Raw genomic sequence first — 7212 nt, 5'->3', positions numbered from 1 at the left:
GTCAAGTTTTTTGAGTGGAACATCATGCTTGGAAGTGTGGATGGACAATAAAGGACAGGAAGACTTTGGACGAGATGGATGGATGGATGGATGGATGGATGGATGGATGGATGGATGGATTGACTCAGTGACTGGAGAAATGAGAGTAGGTCTGTCAGGGATGATGAGATTGGTTCAGGATAGGGCAGGTTTCAGAGTTAACGTGCATAGGGTCTCTATGAGTCACAGGCAACTCAACGGCACATATCAACAACAACAGATAATGCTACCTGAAGCTTCATGAACTTTCCCTTGGTTTTGGCATGTCTGTATTCATTCTTCTAAATCCTGATCACCAAAATACTGACCATGTAAAGCTCTCAGGCTTTCTACTTTAAAATATTATACTTTATAGGGTATCTGAGACTTAACTCCTCTCCCAAACAGAGCTTGAGACCATAATTTATGTATATCTCTGCATAGGTAATATATTTAGAAATGTGATCCCAGGGACCAGCAGTGTAATAGAGAGCAGAAAGAGAGAAAGTCAATAATACAAGGATGCAATATTAACAGCTTAACTAATGAAACCATTTGTTCTCAGTCCTACCTTCCCAGAAGACTCGTGCAAAGAGACACAACTTAGAATTCAAAATTGCTTCTCAGAACTGTCTCCCTAGGGCATGATCAAGGAATTCTTGTATTCTCATGTCTTCCCTCTATTAGTCAAAGATCACCCCATGGTTAACTCTCTTGAATTTAGTAGCTGCATGTCATGCAAAACTACTGGAACTGCCAGAAATGTGAGCTAGGTTTAGAAGAAGGCATAGCACCAGAGATATATCATTCCTGATATAAGATAGATCCTGACTGAAGGAAAATACCAGAAGAATGCTATTTGTGTTTTATTTACTACGCAAAAACATTAGTCTGTGTTAATCACAACAAACTATGACTAACATTGAAAAGAATGTGAGTCCCAGAGCATTTAATTGTGCTCGTACAAAAGCTATACCTAGACCAAGAAACTGTTGTCTGAACAGAACAAGGACTCTGTATTATTTATAATGGGGAAGGATGTGTGCCAAGGGTGTATCCTTTCTCCATACCTATTCAACCTATTTGCTGAGCAAATAATTCATGAAACTGGTCTCTTTGAAGGAAAATATGACATCAAGAATCAGAACAAGACTTCTCAATAACTGACACTATACAGGTGACACACCTTGCTTGCTGAAAGTGAAGGGAACCTGAAGTGCTTGTTGCAGAAGATCGAAGATTATGTGGACTGTATCTTAACATAAAAAAGACAAAGGTCTTTACCATTGGTTAAGTGGGCAATATCATTAAAGGTGGAGAAAGGATTGAAATAATGATTTTGTCTTGCTTGAATCCACAATCAATGCTACTGGTACGAATAGTGAGGAGATAAGGAGATAATAATAGCTTTGAGCAAGACTGCTATTTTGGATCTCTCCAAAATACTGAAGAGCAAAGATGTCAGTAGGAAGACTAAGGTATGCCTGATTCAAGTCATGGTCTTTTCATTTACTCACTAAGCATCCAAGAGCTGGACAATGGATAAGGATGACCAAAGAAGAATAGATGTCTTTGGTATGTGTTATTGGAGAAAAGTACTGAATATCCCATGGAGTACCTAAAGAATGAGCAGGTATATTTTGGAAAAAGTACAATTGAAATTCTCCCTGGAGGCAAAGATGACAGAGCTTAGTCTCTCTTACTTTTGACATGTTTCTAGGAGAGGCTATTCTTTGGAAAAGGGTGTCATGCTTGGAAGAGTGGAAGGTCAGAAAAAGAAAAGGAAGACCTTCATCGAGATGGATTGCAATGACAGCAGCAATGGGCTCAAGTGTATCAGATATGGTGAGGACGGCACAAGATTAGACTGGATTCAGCTATGAGTTGACTAGATGATACCTAAAAACATATGTATAAATAGAGGGAGCTACAGGGAGCTGGTGAGTAAGAGGTGCATTGCCAACACAAAGGCAGGTATTTCAGCTGCTCCTCCTATGTGATTCACAGTCTCTGAAAACACACTGGAGGGTCATTTTTGAGTCAGTTCTGACTCGATGACACATAACAACAACAACAACATGTTTGACTACAGAGTAACTTTCTCTAAGGAATCTTATATTTGGGGTGTGAAAAATATAATGAAGAAATGGTTCTCTAGGCAAAGTGCTTTCCAAAATATCTACAGAAAATTGCCAAAGCCTGCACAAAACTGGTCATCAGAACAGTGATTATTGTGAAAGGTTGAACCAAGAGGATGTTGTTGCTGTTGTTACGTGCTGTTGAGTCGCTTCAAACTCATAGCGACCCTGTGTAAACAGCCCTAAACTCTGCTCTGTCCTGTGCCAATTGCACTGTCTCTGACACACCCATCTAGATTACCCCAATCACTGAATCAATCCACATCATAGAGAGCCTTCCCCTCCTGCGCTGTCCCTCCACCCTCCCAAGCATGATGTCCCTCCCCAAGGACCGGTCCCTCCTTACAACATGTCCAAAATATGTCAGACAAGGCCCCAGAATCCTTGCCTCCAAGGAGCAGCCTGGTTTAACCCTCTCCAGGGTGAACATGTTTGTTTTCTTAGCAGTCCATGGTACATTCAATACTCTTCTCCAGCACCACAGCTCAAAGGCATCAATTCTCCTTCTATCCTCCCTAGTCATTGTCTAACTCTCTGACACATAACAAGTGATAGCAAAGACCATAGCCTGTACCAGACACACCTTAGTCTCTAGAGAGACACCATTGCTCTTCAGTACTCTGGAGAGGTCCCTAACAGCCGACTTTCCCATCATAATACATCTTTTAATTTTTTGGCTGCCGATGGGGAAACAAGCAAACTAAAGCTGTGAACAATCTCAATCTCTTCACCATCCATCCTGATGCTGCCAATTGGTCCAGTGGTGAGAATCTTTGTCTTCTTGACATTGAGCCTCAATCCATATTGCAAGCATTTCAGGTCCTCCTCAGTTTCAGCAAGCAGGGTTGTGTCATCTTCATAATGCACATTGTTGATGATCTTCCACCAATTCTGACACCACATTTCTCCTCATAGAGCCCAGCCTCCTGGATAATCTGTTCTGCGCATAGGTTTGAAAAGATATGGAGACAGGACACATCCCTGGCGTATACCCTTCCCAAATTTGAACCATGCAGTGTTTCCTTGCTCTGTTCTAACAATTGCCTCTTGGTCCAAGTGTAGGTTTCTCATTAGCACAATCAAGTGTTCTGGGATTCCCATTCTTCTCAGAGTCAGCCACAGTTTGCTTATGATCCACACAGTCAAACAATGAAGCACAGATAGACATCACTCTGGTATTTCCTGCTTTCAGCCAAGATCCATCTAACATTAGCTACAATGTCCCTAGTACCACGAACCCTTCTAAACCCAGCTGATGTGCTGGTCCAGTTGTTTTTGGATGATCTTCAGTAAAATCTTGCTTGCATATGAAATCAATGAAATTGTTCTATAGTTTCCACACTCTGTTAGGTCACCTTTCTTTGGAATGGGAACAAATATAGATCTCTTCCAGTCAGTTGGCCAAGTGGTTGTTCTCCAGATTTCTTGGTACAACTTGGTGAGCCCATCCAGGGCAGCATCTGTTAGCTGAAATATGTCAATTGGTATACCATCTACTCCTGGGGCCTTATTTTTTGCTATTTCCTTCAAAGCAGCTTGAACTTCCTCCTTCATCATCATAGGCTCTTGCTCATATGTTGTTTCATGAAATTCTTCTGTGTCTGCCAATTCCTTTCCATACAGTGACTCAGTATATTCTTTCCATCTTCTGTTACTACTTCCTGGATCATTTAATATTCTGCTGAAAGCATCTTTGATTATAGCAACTCCAGATTTGAATTTGTTCTTCAGTTCCTTGAGCTTAAGAAATGCTGAACAAGTTCGGCCCTTTTGATTTTCTGACTCCAGCTCCTTGCACATTTCATTGCAAGGATGTTAGTATGTCTCAAAGCGACACTATGAACAAAAAATCTGAACTTGGTTCTGTCCTGTGCCATCCTCACACTTCCTAACACACAAGCACCCATTGCAGCAGTCACCTTATCAATCCACCTGGTTGAGGGTCTTTCTCTCTTTCACCGACTCTCCACCCTTCCCAAAATCATGTCCCTCTCCTAGCAGTATGTCCAAAGTATCTTAGGTGAAGCCTCATCATTCTTACCTCCAAAGGGCACTCTGGCTGTACCTTCTCCAAGATATACCTATTCATTTTCTTGGCCTTCCATGGAATGTTCCATGCTCTTCTCCAACACCGCAGCTCAAAGGCATCAATTCCTTTTCTATCATCCTTCTTCATTGTCCAGGTCTCAGATGCATAGCTAGTAATTGGAAAGACAATGGCCTGAATCAGGTACACCTCAGTCCTCAAACTGACATCACTATTCCTCAAGAATTTCGAGAGGTCCCTAACTCCAGATTTTTCCAATGCAATGTGTTGTTCCTGAGTGTTGCATAGTATTCCTTTGTGTGAATGTACTATATTTCTCAACCCATTCATTTGTTGATGAAAGTTTAGGCTGTTTCCATTTCTTAGTATTGTAAATAACACTGATATGAGTATCAGTGTACAAATCTTTTGTCTCAGTTCTATTTTCATCAGAGCATATTGTTAGCAGTGGAATAACTGAGTCATATGGAATTTCTATGTTCAGCTTTTATGCACACAGGGACTTAACTTTTAGAAGGTCTCAATCATCCTTTCCTGGTCATGCATTTCTGTATATATTTGCAAGCCTATTTATGTCGTAGGCTAGGGCTTCTAAGTTTGGTCCTATTTTGTTTCTTACGTTCCTTACACATGTTTAGGTTTTACCCACAGATCTGTGTGGAGTTGACTTTCATATGTAGTGTGAGATGTGGATCCTGTTTCAGTTTTCTGCTGGTCCAATTTTTCCAGCATCATTTGTTGAAGAGGTGGTTGTTCCCCATTTGGTAAGTTTTGACTCCTTGTCAAATAGTAGTTGATTGATAGGTTGATTTCTGAGTTTTTTATTCTATTCCATTGGTCTATGTACTGGTACTAATACCTTGCTATTTTGGTTATTACGTCTGTGTAGTAGGTTTTGAGATCAGGTAATGAGGTGCCTCTGACTTCATTTTTGTTTTTCAGAAAAGTTTTTCTTATTTGGGGTCCCTTTCTTTTCAGAATAAATCTACCTATTTCCTTTTCTATCTCTTTGAGAAAGGAGTTTCTTATCTGTATTGAGATTGCATTGAACATATGGATTGTTTTGGATAAGACTGTCATTTTCACAATACTGATTCTATCCATGAACAGGGAATATTTTTCCCTTCAGTTAGGAATCTTACTGTTTCTAGTGTTTTGTAGTAGTGTTTTATAGTTTTCCTTATTATGGTCTTCAGTGTCTCTAATTAGGATTATTTCCAAATATTTTATCTTGTGGTTGGCTATTATAAAAGATATTACCTTTCTTAATTTTCTTTTTTTAGTAATTGAAATGTAAGTTTACAGAGACTTTGGCTTTCCATTCATTCATTCACTGTTGCACTTTTCTCCCCAATTCGGTCTTCTCTTTGAAAAGTAAAAGAAAAATTCTTTCATTGTTATACAATCTCTCCCCCCTTAAATTTCCTTTTTACATGTTTTCTGTGTTGTTATGTTGTTGTTGTTAGGTGCCATTGAGTCGTAGACGACTCACAGCAACCCTATGAATGGAAGACCCGAGCACTGTTCATAGAGTTTCCAGAGGCAAGCCATTTCGGAAGTGGATGCCACTCCTGCTTCCAAGCTTTTTTAATCAGGAAGCTCCACCAAACACTGTTCACTATGGGTAACCATTATCACATTTGGCGCATCAGTGTCATAGTGTTTAACATCACAGCAACCACGAGTTAACTCTATACAGCAATGTATAGACCAGTGCTATACCACCTAGATGAATGGTTGGCAAAAATTAATCAATTGGAACCAGGCCTGAGTGCCACAGATTAAAATCACCCACTGCTTGCCTTAAACTCTATGCCAAGCCGCAAAGGCCTCACTCTTGAGGGGAGGAGCAGTACTGCACATCAAACACTAGCCCGAAGATAAAGCGCATAACCAAAAAAAACCAACAACCTTGCAATTACTAGCAGATGCAAACCACCATGCCCAGGCAGCAAGAAGCCACAGAGATCCAGGGTGGAGTCATCCAGGAACATCCTGTATCCTACCCCTCTACTAAATTGATCTAACAGGGGGTTTTTGGTTCGTCTTTGGGGTTTTCTGTGTACATTATCATATAAGCTGCATATAGAGATACTTTTAACACTTCTTTGCCAATTTGAATTCCTCTTATTGCCTTCTTCTGTCTTAATTCCCTACCAAGGACTTCTAGTGCACTATTGAATAGAAGTGGTGATAGTGGGCATCATTGTCTGGTCTTTGTTTGCAATGGGAATGCCTTTAGTCTTTCTCCATTGAGAATGGTGTTGGCTCTTGGGTTTGTGCATATGCTTTTCACTATATTGAGGAAATTCCTTTTATTCCTATTTTGCTATGTGTCTTAATCAGGAAGTAGTGTTGGATTTTGTCAAAGGTATTTTCTGCATTAAGTTTTAGGATCATGTATTTCTTGTTCTTTACTTTGTTAATGTGATGAATTATGCTGATTTTCTTATGTTAAACCATCCTTGCATACCTGTCATGAATCCTATGTGGCCATGATGAATTATTTTTTAATATACTATTTAATTATGTTGGCCAGGATTTTGTTAAGGAATTTTGCATCTATGTTCATGACAGTTATTGGTCTAATTTTGTCTTTTGGTAATGTCTTTGCTTCGTTTTTGTATTAGGGTTATGCTTACTTCATAGAATGACACTGGGAATATTCCTTCTTGTTCTATTTTTTGAAATTATTTAAGTAGAATTTATAGTAGGTCTTCTCTGAAGGTTTAGTAGAGTTCACCTATGAAGTCATTTGGGCCAGGATTTTTTTTTTTTAGGGGTAGTCTTTTTGTGAGCCACTCAATGTCTTCTTTTTGTGTTGGGTATGTTCAAGTATTCTGCATCTGTCTGTGTTAATATGGGAAGGGTGTAAGTTTCTAGAAATTTGTCTCTTTCCTCTAGGTTTTCACATTTATCAGAGTATGTTTTTGTTGTTACATGCCGTTGAATCACTTGCAACTCATAGGGACCGTGTGTGCAACAGCCCTAAACTGTGCTCTGTCCTGT

The sequence above is a fragment of the Elephantulus edwardii genome, unplaced genomic scaffold (genome assembly GCF_000299155.1).
Source record: "Elephantulus edwardii isolate Elephantulus edwardi_28Jun2011 unplaced genomic scaffold, EleEdw1.0 scaffold00025, whole genome shotgun sequence".
NCBI lineage: Eukaryota > Metazoa > Chordata > Mammalia > Macroscelidea > Macroscelididae > Elephantulus > Elephantulus edwardii.
Note: the sequence above shows the minus strand (reverse complement) of the source record.